The 15,489-nt window shown below is 50.7% G+C and overlaps 1 protein-coding gene across 1 annotated transcript in view; it reads right to left on the bottom strand.

The window, feature by feature from the left end:
• LOC144935887 (potassium voltage-gated channel subfamily KQT member 4-like) overlaps positions 1–15,489 on the bottom strand; it is a 125,283-nt gene that overhangs the window by 108,189 nt on the left and 1,605 nt on the right. The gene's annotated exons all lie outside the window — the stretch shown is intronic.

The following is a 15,489-nucleotide window of genomic DNA, read 5'->3' as shown; positions in this document are numbered from 1 at the left end:
TGAGGGCGCAGCCCTGCAATGGCTTGCTCACGCCGCTGCTGATGGATAGACCCCCATTAGAGGGTGTTCTCCTTCATGCTGGCCAGAGAGAGCACCCACACTTAACGCCACCGCACAGCAAATGCCAATCGACCGAACTGTGGTGCATCCATTTGATGCGGCCAGGTGGAGAGGGCTGGGACGGACACTGGAAATCAGCGCCTGTTGTTTTAAACTCCGCGTCAAGCGATGGCGATGGTCTCAGTCCAGACACAAACTATCCGTGGAATTACATTTGACGTTGCACTTTGGGTATATTCCAGCTCTGCACTTTTAAAGCGTCGAGTGCGACAGGTGTACGGGTAGGCGTGACCCTTCTGACTGCATTGGATAAGAATGCCATTCAAAGGATGTTTTTTGGAGGAGAGGGAGGGAGAGGGAGGGAGGGGGGGGAGAGAGGGGAGAGAGGGGAGGGAAGGAGGGGTGGGGAGGGAGGGGAGGGAGGGAGGGATAGAGGGACGGATGGAGGGAGGGAGGGGAGGGAAGAGAGGGGAGGGACGGAGGGAAGGAGGGTGGGAGGGAGGGGAGGGGAGAGGGAGGGGAGGGGGGAGGGAGAGAGGGGAGGGAGGGAAGGAGGGTGGGGAGGGATGGGAGGGATGGAGGGACGGAGGGAGGGAGGGGGAGGGGAGGGAGAGAGGGGAAGGAGGGATGGAGGGACGGAGGGAGGGGAGGGGAGGGGAGGGGAGGGGAGGGGGAGGGAGGTCATCGTGAAACATCTCTTCGATGGCCCTTTCTCGGGCACACGAGGCGCACAGCGCGGCGAGACTTCGGAACGGAAGTGTGTGTGCGCGTATGTTGAACTTCTTTTCGCACCGTACGTGACCAACCGTGTTAATTTGAGGTGCGGGGGGGGGGGAGAACAACACACTAAGACATAAAAATCAGTTCTAAAGAAATGAGTTTTCAAGCTTGACGATTTAAAAGTGCAGAGCACCGGTGGTATCTCATAACAGGGCGCCAACAGCCCAACTGGGATGCGTTGAGGTGGGCACGAAGGGGGGCTGGGTGGGGTAGTCGGGATGAGCGTAAAAAAATAACAAAACCCCCGTGGGTGGAATTAACTTCCACACACACCACAAAAAAATGACATCTGTTTGCCTTGTGCCTCATCATTGCACGCATCAATTGCGCCCTTGTAATTACTTTGCAGCTGCTCGAAGCTTGTCTAGAAATTGGCGGCGAAAACTTGTTAAATTCCGAATGAAACCGCAATGATCATGGGGTCCCCAACCCGCGTAGCTGGCGTGCGAAGGTGAGCGCCTAATGCACCACCACCAAGCCCGCACTGAAGTTTGTTATAACACAACTTTCAAAGCGCTAAGCTCGATCTCCAACATTCGTTTGTTTGTTTATGTTTATTGTGCGTGCGTGCGTGTGCACACATCTTATCATCACGGGGCCTCCCATGCCAGGATAAAAATATGAGAATAGGTTTTACCCTTTCTGGCAATAAAACAGCTGTGTTAAGATATTTAAACACCGCACTGAAATCTTTTGCAAGGAATCATGTCTGCATGCACCACATATATCTGTGGTGAACATGAAAGCAAAAAAACTTGCTCTGGTAGGAAATGCACCAGTTTCAAAGACAATGCATATACGACAGAGCATGCTTTTTTTGTTTGCATGTTCACCTTGCAAAAGGTTTCTGTTTGGTGTTTTCACATCTTAACATTGCCGGAAAGAATAAACCCTATTTTTACATATCTTATCATCTCGGCAAAACTCCGCACTGGGGTGCGGTAGTGTAGGGCTCATCGCGCTGCGCTACGAACTTGTCGACCCAGGTTCGATTCCGCTCACGGCCAACACCAGTTACGATTATTTGACCGGTCCTCGGCCTCCCCTAGGTCGACTCAGCCTCAAATGAGTGCCTTGTGCGGTGTTGTAATACCGCCACTAGGGAGACAAAGGCGGCCCGGGCGTGGTGTTGGCTGTTCCGTCCTTCATGTGCTCGCTCACAGCACTTGCCCCCAACAGTCTGTCAAGGCTACACGGGGTACCTTGGTCCTTTGCGTGCGCAGGGGCACATGTATCTTACCGCCTCCGCAAAACTCCGCACTGCAGCATTACTTCAGTTTCATTTATTTGGTATAGCCCTGTGAGCCATTCGGCTCTTGAATCGGGTGCAACCGCAACAAACAAAAACATGAACCAGAAAACATCTTAAAGTGACTATGCGCATACAGAAAAATCCAGGTAAAAAACTGCAAAGTCTTCAAAAAAAAAACATTTTGCGAAATGTATTCATAACGCGATGCACGCAGACGATTGTAGAGAGGAAACAAAACAACATTTGCGTCTCCCGCTGACACTGAAAGAGCCAAACTTCGTGAGCAGAGCTGCTCCGTTTGCCTGGACCGAAAGAAAAAGTGTATTTTGCTGCATGAAACACAAACACACACGCGCAATCGTCGGCGTCTCTATCTGTGTCGTGCCATCATTAAAGCCGTGCCATCAAATTGTTTTCGCCCAAATCCAGCACGGGCCAGCAAGTGCAACTGAGCCTCCAGTGACGAAACGAGAGAGAGATTCAGCGAGCTGGGGTGAGGCGTGCGGTCACCATCAGAGCTGGCGCAAATTAAATCACGATCGAGGCTCGCCCGCTGGGCTTCTTTTGCACCGTACGTCGCCAACCGTGAGTTGCGTGAGCGAGTGGGTGAGTGTACATGTGCATGTTGAACTTCTTTCGCACCGTACGTAGCCAACCATTCTCATCGGAGATGCGGGGTGCGGGGGGGAAGGACAACACACTAAACACAAAAAGCAGTTTTAAAGAAATTCGTTTTCAATCGACGTTTAAAAATGCATAGCTCCAGTGGCTTCCTAACATCGTACACTCCACTCTCTCTCTCTCTCAATTCTCTCTTCTTCCCTTTGTATCTCTCTCTGATTTGATGCTTTTTCCTGTTCTCGATCACAACTATGGTGGGGCATTCTTTGTTCTTCCTCGTGTTTTAGACCCAATAGTCTGTACCGTGTACGGCGACCTCCTCCATCCTGGTTCTGTCTATCACTGGCGATCGTTGAAGACACAGCACACATGCGTTTTATTTTTATAAGCTACGGTCACATCGTCGCCGTCATCATTATCATCACCACCATCATCATCGTCGTAACATTCCTAAACCAAAAAATCGGGAGCACTTCGCACGCCGTTAATCACGTGTCCCACTCCAGTGCGTCTCCAGACTTTGTATTTTATTTTGTTGTTTACCCATCTCAGCGCATGCCGATGATGTCGGTGCAGCCGAGCCCGCAAGAGGTGCGAACGAATTTGCGAAACGTCTCCGTGACAGAACCCCGCCCCCCCCCCACTCCCCCCGCATGTTTCCGTGTCTTCCGAGTCATTTTATTTTTTTTCGCTTCCTTCCAGCCGTGACGGATCGATGCTCCCCGACCGGCAAATTAACCCGCGATCCATCACGCGGTGCACCGCCAACTCGGAATCCGTTTTGCCTTATTAGCGCTCCAATTCGAAACAAAACCGTGGCTGAAACTTGATTAAAACAAAGTTAAATGAAGCGCTCATGCAGTAGTTATTCTTTTTTTATTAAACTACAAACGCGAACCGATGCACGTGGTGAACAGTCGAACCCGAATACGCGAATTATTATTTTTAAATCGAATTTCTTCTTCCAGTTGTGGACGTCTATTGCCATCCACCCACCCACCCATCCACCCCGTCACCCCCGGGGGCAGAGGTCAATCCTTGCCAAGTGACCCAATTCGAGCCGATGACTAAAGCCTGCCAACGTGGGATCATTCCGATTCAAGTATAAGAATAGGCGTTGCCCTTTCTGGCAATAAAACAGCAGGCGTGAAGATGTTGAAACACCAAACAGAAACCTTTTTGCAAGGAATCGTGTCTGCATTAACCACACATATTTGTGCTGAACATGCAAACAAAATATACTCTTGTAATATGTGCATTGTCTTTGAAAGTGATTGGTCTACACCAGAGGACAGCCTTTTTTAGGGCCTAGTTTCAACCGGTGTTAGACCAGAGAACGCCAAAAGGCGAACAGCACAAAGGCAATACCACTATCAGGGCATTCATATTCCGATTCAAGTCTACAAATGTGGCATCATTCTGACTCAAGCAGGGGTGGGCAACCTGCAGCACTGGAGCCGCATGCGACTCTTTAGGGGACTGCTTCGTGACACCGATATTTATTATGTATTAAGGACCCAACGTCGAGTATTCTCGTGCATTGCGGCTCTTGCAATATTTAGGTTCTTCCTGAATTCTAAAAATATGGCTCTTCTTTGTTGTTTTGGCTGCCCACCCCTGGACTAAAGCCTGCCAATGTGGCATCCTTTCCGATTCTAGCCAACACACGTGGCACCATTCCGATTCGAGCCAACAAACGTGGCATCTAGATTTGAAGTTTTCGTGACTGCAAGGATCCATACTCTTTGGTTCTTTCGGTAAAGTCACGTAGGTGAAAATAAAGATAACTACATTAAATCACGACGTTTCGGGCGCAACACAAGCGTCCATCATCAGGTGGGGACAACCAACAGCGAAAACAGTTGCTGAGGTATGCCAAAAAGATGACTCTGACAAGGGATTATATAGCTGAGGAGTGGGGGGGAAGCTACCATTCTTGGATGTTCTGTTTGAGAGGAGGCCTAATGGCTCTTTGGGACATTCTGTCTACAGGAAGGCCACCCACACAGATTCCTATCTGAAACCTGATTCCCACCACCATCCGGCACAGAAGAATTCCCTCGTCAAAACACTACACCATAGGGCCCACTGCATTTCTGACCAACACCACCTGGCCAGTGAATTGGAACACGTACACCGGGCCCTTACGATGAATGGATATTCGGACCATATTATCCGCAAAGCTGTTTCTCCAACCATGGAGAAACAACCCCCTGAGACTCCGAGCAAAACCATCACGTTACCATACATAGCAGGCGTTACCAAAAAAAATTCCAAAATCTTAAACAAACACAAGATCCAGGTCCGATTCAGTAGAGTACACAAAATCCGTGATCTGATCCCATCCGTAAAGGATGTCATTCCTGACTTGCAGTACCCTGGAGTCTACAAACTGAGTTGCATTTGTGGTGATTGTTACATTGGGGGAAACGAAACTACTTGTATCAGACCGTATTCGCGAGCACGAGGCAGATTTGAAACACGGCAGGACGAACTCTTCCGCCGTGGCTGACCACTGCTACACCGCTGTGGGCTCTCATGTTATTGTTTTCTCCGATACCAAAGTGCTCTGCAAGCCGTCTGGATACCACCAAAGATTTGTCCATGAAGCCATCCAGATATACAAACATATACATAACTTCAACCGAGAATATGGATTCAAATTGAGCAATCATTGGAAGGATGTTATTAACCAAGTTAAACATTAGCTGCCTTATAATTTACATTCATATCCACATCTCCAATCTTTTACTCCCAGCCCTGCTCACTCCCATCACTTGGACATTTGCCGTGCAGTGTTTCGTTCCTGCAGAGTCGTCCCCCAACCAGAGGTCGCAAACGTGTTTTGATTCCTTACTCGTACCCGGCCGCACCAGGGTCGCAAACGGGTACCCGTACCCGGCCGTACCCGTACCCTACCCATACCCGGCCGGGTACGGGTAGGGTACGGGTATCGGGTACCTGATTGCGACCTCTGGGATAAAGCCATGTTGCAGGCGCGGGTGGGTTGATTCGAGGAACTTGAATTGTGAGAAGAGACAAGACGTTGGGAAATGAGTGACAAACAGTTACTCACCAGTGACTCACGGTCTACCCGTACCCGGCCGCACCAGGGTCGCAAACGGGTACCCGTACCCGGCTGGGTACGGGTAGCTGGGTATCGGGTAGGGTACGGGTATCAGGTACCCGGTTGCGACCTTTGCCCCCAACTCCCCCCCCACCCAACGTGTCACGGCAGTTTGTCGAGCTTTAGTATCAGCCTTTCCGCTCCTCTCCAGCCCACACCCCGCCCCCACACTCACCCTGTCCTCGTCCCCCCCTCCTCAGCTATATAATCCCTTGTCAGAGTCATCTCTTTGGCAAACCTCAGCAACTGTTTTCGTTGATGGCTGTCCCCACCTGATGACGGACGCTTGTGTTGCGCCCGAAACGTCGTGAATTAATTTAGTTATTTTCATTTTTCGGTAAAGTCACGTAGGTAAAACATTAAAATTAATAAAAGTAAAATAAAATAAAAATCACGACGTTTCGGAGGCAACACAAGCCTCCGTCTTCAGGTGGAACCGTCACAGCCACGACAGCTGTATCAAGTAAATGAGAGATTGCAGGAGCTACCACTCCGTTTATATAATGGTTGGAGAGGGGGGAGTGGTAGCTCCTGCAATCTCTCATTTACTTGATACAGCTGTCGTGGCTGTGACGGTTCCACCTGAAGACGGAGGCTTGTGTTGCCTCCGAAACGTCGTGATTTTTATTTTATTTTACTTTTATTAATTTTAATGTTTTACCTACGTGACTTTACCGAAAAACCTAAGAATATGAATCATTGCAGTCACGAAAGCTTCAAATCTAGAATTTTCATTTTTATTTTATTATTTTTATTTTCACCTACGTGACTTTACCGAAAGAACCAAAGAGTATAAACGTGGCATCATTCCGATTCTAGCCAACACACGTGGCAACATTCGGATTTCGTCGACTTCGTCGTGACAATATCTCATGCTCAGTTACAGTTGACCACTGAGTGATGCCAGCATGAAAACCATCGCCCGACAAAACTGTATCTCTAACCAGAGCTTTAGCACGAACCGCAGCCCTCATCATCATTACCATCATCCACTGCTCAATTGTCATCCTGCACCGTCCGGCTAAGCCACAATGCATTTCACTCTTTGAATATGAGCTGATTTCATCGCTCCGTCTCTGGCAGCGGTTGACATATCCAGCGTGGTCTCTGCTGTGGCTTTCATTCAATCGCCAGTCTCGTCCATCCGCTGGCATCAACATTATGTACGCACTTTTTTTGCACCGTACGTAGCCACCCGTGCTCACACCGTTCTGCACATCCACGTGTTCCTCTTCTCGCCTCTCCGTGTAAGTCCAAGCGTGCACTCCTCTCCCTCCAAGCTTCCTTGTAAACTTTTCAGTTTCTTTCTCCACGTTCTGGCAATACCAATGTTTCTGATCCACGTGTCAAATCAGGTTATATGCAATGATTGAAGACCTTCTTCTCGAGGCATATTATTGGTACGTTTTCATTCTTATCAGTTTGTCATTTTACAAATGTACTCAACCCTGCGCTTGCGCACTTCTTAATCTCATCAGTTTGGTCGCAGTCCACCTTCAACAAATAAACTAAAATAATATTGTGTTTTATCAGGTACGACCCACTGAGCTATACAGCGCTTTTTCAGCAGTGACCGAGCCACAGATGATAGCTAAACGAAGTGGCTTATCACGTGAAAATTTATTGCAGCCAAATTATGCAAAGGCGTGATGTTGATTCTCACTGTGGAGGAAACAACAGGAGGACCCGGAGAAAAAAATCCACGCAACCACGGGGGAGAAAGAGAGAGAGACATGCACACTCCAAATATACAGAGAGTCAGGGTCCGGATCGAACCGACGACCTCCTGTATACCAGGCGAGGTAGTTCACATCTCGCTACCGTGGCTGCTGTTGTGCAGTTGTGTCCCTGACAAGTGATGCACGACCCACGTAAGATGCAGCATGAGCGCGAGAATGAGAAAAGAAATTAGGGAACACAGCGCACGGACGATTACAAAATTCCGAACAAGCGATGGGAACACGAAAGAACGAGGACGTTTATGATTGGTAAATCACAAATATAATCAAAACATTCATTTTATACTGGAGGAATCCGATGAGCTATGAAGCTATTTTTTTCACAGATGTCCATTAGGTAGGTAAAGGTGGAACCCTCATGTCATGCATGCTGGAGAAAATCCATGCGGATGTTTTAGCAAAAAAAAAGTCTGAGCTTAAAACGTTGTTTAATTATTTGCACTTGTGCAGCAATGCCAATGAAGCCAGCATCATCATCATCATCGCGTTACTTGTGCCTCGTATTGAGATGAGAGTCACAGAATCTCTCTCGCCTGTGGTCGATTCCAATGCATCGGGCACGCGCTGTGGAAGCTCGCTCGAGACTTGCAGTTTAAACAAAGTGAAGTCGAAAAGGAACAATTCATACGCAGAGAATACGCCTCCATCCGATATGTGTGCGTTCCACGTGCAAAAAAATCACGTGTTTTTTTTACGCATTCCATCAGCCAGCCGCACGGCCTTCTGGGGCGTGGATTTTATTAAGCAGAATTGGTTCGACACAAGCAAAACGCTGCAACGGTTTCAACACCCAGTGTCCCATCAGCAAAGTCGGGCTTGCTTGAATCGATGCTGGTGAACTTGCAAATGTTATGGGCAAGGACCTCGTGTAAGATATGGGTAATGCTTCGAAGCAAAACTTGTTGAACCAATGCTCCTGAAATTATTCACTACCGGTACCGGTGAAGTATGGTCAAACAAAACCCTTACGACCGACATTGCCGTGGAGCGGTTTTCATCCAGAAGTGTATTGGCAAAGGGTTGAAAATGAATAAGCAGTATTTGCAATAATTATAATAATGTGTTATTCTTGCAAAGTTTTTGCAGCGAGTCGCAATGACTCCCAACAGCCACTCGTGGCCGCGACATTCACCACAGCAGTTCATGGGATCTCAAGGTGGCCCAGTAGGTGGCAGCACAGCAAGCTGGTTGCTTACCTTTCTATACGGAATTTTTAAATCCTTTATTAAATCCTTTATATTAAGTTCACTTGCTTGCTTGCTTGCGCGCTTACGACCGTGCAAATATTTCGGTCGTTTTTTAACCCACTTCCCGTGATCCAATCGAGCTGACATTTTGCACACAGACTCGTTGTGCGTGACAATTGATTTTCGTGATTTTTTTTCCATAACTTTACACTTTTTAGGGAAAAAAATTATATTTAATTACCAATTGCTTAATGGTGGCAGGCAATCATTTGACCCGTAGGTGGCAGCCATCTCAAGCCAGAGGACGAGAGGACTCTAGCCGCCACGCATATGAAGGATTTATTGTGAAAAACTTTGTTTTTACGGGTTAATTTTTTATTGTTGTTGATGAGCATTTAACCTCTCACCCCTCCCGCCCCCCAAGACGAGCATCGCAATGCCACCACTGTGTCCTCGCCGTTACACACAAAAAAGCAAAAACAAAACAACAAAAGGGAGTGGTGGCTCTATTGGATTACAGGTCAATAATCGGCGTGGCGATGTCACGCCGTGAGAAACGCTATCGGGGGAGAGAAAACAAAATGCAGACACATTTACCTCTCATAGAGCACCACGCGCTGGCGTTTGTTTGGGGGGTGGGGGGGGCGGGTTCATTTGATAAAATTAGAAATCGTTACGCTGACAAATTGCTTTCTCCTCCCTTTCATTACTTATTCACGGCGGCGAGTGATGTTTTGTTTTGCTTCCGTAATGCACCGTGGTTTGTAATTAACCCACTTGGCCGGTGATTTACACGTGTCTGTCTGTGTGTCTGTGTCTGTCTGTCGGTTTGTCGGTGTGTCTGTGTGTCGGGGAGCGGTGGTGTAGTGGTTAGCGCGCTGCACTACGGACCTGGCCACCCGGGTTTCGATTCCCGCTCACGGCAAACACCAGTGACGATTATCTGAACCGGTTCCTGGGCCTCCCCTAGGTCGACTCAGCCTCAAATGAGTACCTGGTGCGGTGTGTAAACATCGCCACTGGGGAGACAAAGGCGGTCGGGCGTGGTGCTGGCCACCAACCCCCTCGTGTACCGTTCCGGCCTTCATAGGTGCTCGCTAACAGCACTTGCCCCTACAGTCTGTTAAGGCTATACGGGGGATCTTGGTGTGTCGGTGTGTCGGTGTGTCTGTGTGTGGGGAGCGGTGGTGTATCGGTGAGCACGCTGCGCTCTTAACCTGGCGACCAGGGTTCGATTCCCTCTCACAGCCAACACCTGTGATGGTTATCTGAACCGGTCCTGGGCCTCCCCTAGGTCGACTCAGCCTCAAATGAGTACCTGATGGCGATGTTTAGACATCTCGGGAGACAAAGGCGGCCGGGCGTGGTGTTGGCCACCCGCCCCCTCGTGTGCCATAGGTGCTCGCCAACAGCACTTGCCCCTACAGTCTGTTAAGGCTACACGGGGGCATCTTTTGTCTTTGCTTGCACGTGCGATCTCGTGCAAAATCCGCGCTCCCAATGTCAGGTGAGAGCCACTGACGCGTGCGTGGATTGCTCGGGGACGGAATAAACAATAAAATTTGAGCGGCAAGGAAGCGAAAATCTCCAGGGAGCCCAACGATGCATCCGGCGAATTAAAGGGCAATCAATTTGCATTGTATTGCAATCGCATCGCGAGAGGGTTTCAGAGCTCAATGCGCATTGATTGAGCGTGTTATCATGCGCGTTATCACCCTAGCAGTTGCTGGCGATGATAGCACGGCCCGTGCCAATAGCCCCCCCCCCTCCCCCCACACACACACACATATATATCATTTATATTCGTTAATGGGTCGTGCGCACGCCACGTATGGCGGCTAAAGCGGGCCGCGCTAAAAAAACTAAGGGCAGTTCGCGGGTCGTGTTCATCCCGCGCACTGTAGATTCAAATACAAAGGCAAAAGATCCCCCAGGCCAAGTATAGTTTCTTTGTGGAGGGGGGGGGGCAAGGGCAAGTTCAGTTAGTGAGCACAGATGAAGACCGCCTTTGTCTCCCCAGTGCTGCCGTTTTCACAAAGCACTCGTATTAAGGCCGGGACCAATTCCGATATTCGCCGCTGCTATTGGTCGCCAGTGTGGGGGGGACTCGAATTTGGGATTTTCTTTGCGCAACGCGCTGCCCACCGACACCGCCACCGCTCCCAAGAGCCGCCAGCCGCCCAGAGTCGGGGAGGTCACGCTCCGATTTCAGCCTCGCATTCATTCACCCGGCCACGGCACATCACGGACACGGCTCTTCGCCTGCCGTCTCACGCACACGCGAGTACTCCGTAGCTGTGACATGAATTCCTCGTTCTGGAGAGTTTACGGGTGACACGCGTGTGGTGTGTGGTGTGTGTGGTGTGTGTGGTGTGTGTGAGACACGAGTGGTAGCGTCGTGGTTAGCGCTACTCTGCGCTCCGAACCTGGCGACCCGAGTTTGATTCCCGCTCACGGCCGACAACAGTGACGATTATCTGAGCCGGTCCTTGGGCCTCTCCTGGTGCGGTGTGTAAACATCGCCACTGGGGAGACAAAGGCGGTCGAGCGTGGTGCTGGCCACCCACCCCCTCGTGTACCGTTCCGGCCTTCATAGGTGCTCGCTAATAGCACTTGCCCCTACAGTCTGTTCAGGCTATACGGGGGATTTTTGTCTCTGTGTATGACACAAGGCCATCTATCCTCATCAAACGAGCCGTCCCTGAGTCTTGCTTTAGGTGCCAGAGTCAATAACCCCCCCCCCCCCAACGTCGATTTCAGAGAGTGATGCGTATGCGTATCGATTGTCGTGCATTTTGGTGTCACGGGTTTAAACATCTGTGCACTCCACACACGCACGCACATACGAACGAACACGCGAAAACACAACAAAGACAAATATCCCCCCACCCCCGTATAGCCTTAACGGACTGTTGGGGCAAGTGCTGTTAGCGGGCGCTGATGGAGGGCGGCACGGCGCAACGATGGGTTGGGATGGTGGGTGGCCAGCACCACACCCGGTCGTCTTTGTCTCTAAGTGGCGATGTTTACACAGCGCCCCAGTTACTCATTTGAGGCTGAGTCGACCTAGGGAAGGCTCGTGGCTGGTTCAGATAAACGTCAATGGTATTGTCTGTGAGCGGCAATCGAACTGGGTTCATAGCGCAGCGCGCTAACCGCTACACTACCGCTCCCCACAAACACAGACACACGCACATGCAAAGCCACACAGAAACACGTGTACACGCGCACACACTCAAGACAACGATACACCATATAGCCCAGACAAAGACGATTATCACCCCCCCCCCCCCATAGCCTTAACAAACTTTTGGGGCAAAGGGCTATTAGCGAGCACCTTTGAAGAGCGAACGGGTGGGTGGTCAGCACCACGCCGACACACACGCACACAAGACAGAGTTCCCCTCCCCGGCATAGCCTTAACGGACTGTTGGGGCAAGTGCTGTGAGCGAGTAGCACCCATACACACACTCACGCGCACACACATTGCCTTCCCTACAAACACACGCACACAAAAACATGTGCACACTAACACACACACAGCAGACCACAGCACCACACTCGGTGGGAGGTCGCTCATTCTCCTCTGCTGCCCCCAAAGTCCGGAACTCCCTTCCTCCCCCAAGCCATTCGACCTCCTGATCCTATTCATGTCCCAGGCTCAATAACTTCATTTCCCCCCCCCCCCCCCGCCTGTGATTGACCGCCTCTCTGCAATGAATATGCCCAGATTTTGTACAGCATCTTCAGATGTGGTCGAATGTATGCCGTATATCCACGCTCAGCCCTTTTGTCATTCCATTGCTGGATGAGGCTCTTCACCCCCCACCCACCACCCACCACCCATCACCCACCTCTGTGCGGGCCGTGAGCGTTGTTTGACCATACTTCACCACACTGGTCAGTGCGAGTTGGTAACGGCGAAAATCATAAAAGTTCTGTGGTCTACATGACACACCGATGGAGTTTGCTGTCCGTCCTGCCCTCTCTACCTTCCACCACGAAAAGCCAGTCAATCCATATGGCAACCTTTTCGTACATTGCGGTCACCAATCCATGCGAATATCTGCTTAGCTAACTCTCTGTTTACATCTGAATAGATGTGGCACACGCTGCGTGGTTGGTTCACAGGCTTAGGGCGCTCCATTAATCGGTGCTATATCTGCTCTGAATTGTGGTTCAGATTTGTGGTCATTGAACGGGTCAGATGTGGCCATTAAGGAAAAAAATATATACAGAACAGAACTGCCGAAGAGAGCGCACAGAAGCGCAGAGAGACACGCGTTTGGAATGACATTACAAGATTAAGAGGAACACGTGGTTTTGAGGACATACGCAAGTTCGTGATAATCGTTCGAACTGTGAATAAAAAGTATGGGCTTGGGCGGGAGCCGTAACTCGAAGCGATGATGGTCAAACATTCCTTTCGAGAGGGGAGATGGAGCGATGGAATCAACTCGTGGAGGGATTCTAGGTGGGCCGTGAATTTAATTGCAGAATCGCGGAATTTGGCGACGGCTTAAGGGGAGGAGGATCGACCATGGCTGATGATGACGATTAAATCATTTACCCAAAACCCCCTCGCTCCCCCCGCTACCCAGAAAGACCGCCCGTATAGCCTTCGCAGGCTACTGGGGCAAGTGCTGTTAGTGAGCATACGAGGGGGGTGAGTGGCCAACACCACGCCCGGCCGTCTTTGTCTCTCCAGTACGACACCAGGTACTCATTTGAGGCTGAGTCGACCTCGGTGGAGGTCCAGGACCGGTTCAGATATTCGTCACCGATGTTGGCCGTGAGCGGGAATCGAACTGAGGTAGGCCGTGTTTCATTGTGCGGTGTGTTAACGTCACACCCCCCCCCCCCCAAAAACAAAGACAAAGATCTCCCGTATAGCCTTAAGAGCCTGTTGGGGCAAGTGCTGTTCGCGAGCACACGGCTCACTCGAGAGCAGGGAAGCGATCGAGCCCCGTGCTTGAGCACGCGTCGGAAATATTTAGTTTCATTCATCAATTCAGTTTTTTTTTTACATTTTACCAGTTAAGGCCCACTGAGCTAAACAGCTGCTAATTTATTTTATCTCCCAGAAGCGACCTGGCTATCACAAATCCCAGCTTAACAAAGTGGCTTCTATCACGTGGGAATTTATAGCGGCCAAATAATCAACACGCACGTTGGTTCTGAACGTGGAGGGGAAACTGCAGAAGAATCCACGCGACCACGGGGAGAGAGAGACACAGCAAACTCCAAATATACAGCAGCAGGCGTCCGGTTGGGGGATCGAGCCCACGGACCTCCTGCATACCAGGCGAGGTAGTTAACATCTCGCCACCAAGGAAGCCTGCAGCTCGCCAGCCAGACGCGATCCGCGACTTCATTTCACGCGATCGTGATCCATGCGAAGACACCACGGTCACACCGCGCTTAGAAACGGCCCTCCAACGATTTTCATCCGCGATTTCCAGCGTATTGGCCGTGCAGGACTCATCGTAAACTAACGGGGGGATTATTTTCCAACCCGGCAATGTACATCGCGGTTGTGTGTTTTTGTTGTTGTTGTTGTTGTTTTTGTGTTGCGCTCGATCGCCTCGTTGTTACTGGATGAGGCTATAAGGCGGCTCGTATCCATCCACGTGCGGTTTGACCGGCAAAGGATCGACCGTCCACGTTCAGCCCTCGGTATGACACAAAAAAAGCTCCCACCCCTCACACCCCTCCCACCCAGCTCTGGCTCTTAAACAGCACGAAGCATCGTCCCGTTCGTTAGCACTGGATGAGGTGGGAGGGGGGGGTCAACGACACCAAGCCTGTCGCGACCCAAGCGGTGGAGTTTGCAGCTTCACGCGAGCTTGCCGCCCTGCTGCCCGGCGATGAGAGCGATTGGATGAGACTCGTTGGATGACGCACGGAGCCATCCGTGCGCCCTGTTATTACGAATAAAATGCATTGCAAAGTGGTGGTGCGTGTGAGCGGTGGGCGCGTACGCGCATGTGTTCATAGGCACTCGCTAACAGCACATGTCCCTACAGTATGTTGAGGCTATACGGGGGATATTTGTTTGTATTTGTGTTTGTGTGCGCGCGCGTGTGTGGGCGCGTGCACGCGCTACGAACCCGGTGATCCGAGTTCGAATCCCGCTCACGGCCAACACCGGTGATGATTATCTGAGCCGGTCCTGGGCCTCTCCGAGGTCGACTCAGCCTCAAATGAATACCTGGTTCGGTGCGTGAACACCGCCACTGAGGAGACATGGGTGGCCGGGCGTGGTTCTGGCCTGAATGAATAAATGATCGCTATAGCAGCACTTGTCCCAACCGTCTGGTGAAGGCTATTGCGTGTGAATGGAGGATGGAGCAGTACGAAAGCGATGAGCTCCTCCACTTCGTTACGAACCCGGCGACCCGAGTTCGATTTCAGCTCATAGCCAACCTCGGGGACGAATATCTGAATCGGTGCTGGGCCTACCGTAGGTCGACTCAGCCTTAAACGAGTACTTGTTGCGATGTGTAAACATCATCATTGGGGAGACAACGACGGCCGGGCGTGGTTCCTGCCACCCCATCCCATCGTGTGCCGTGCCCCCGCCTTAATAGGTGCTCGCTAACAGCACTTGCCCCAACAATCGAGTACAGGTACACTATTCTATGCGCACGCCTGCATCAATGAGTATGCCTGTGCACGTGGGCACGATTATAATCGATGCGCGTGAACGCGTGCGCACGCGTG

This window comes from Lampetra fluviatilis, chromosome 14 (assembly GCF_964198595.1).
Source record: "Lampetra fluviatilis chromosome 14, kcLamFluv1.1, whole genome shotgun sequence".
Lineage (NCBI taxonomy): Eukaryota > Metazoa > Chordata > Hyperoartia > Petromyzontiformes > Petromyzontidae > Lampetra > Lampetra fluviatilis.
This window is presented reverse-complemented; position numbering and strand designations above follow the sequence as displayed.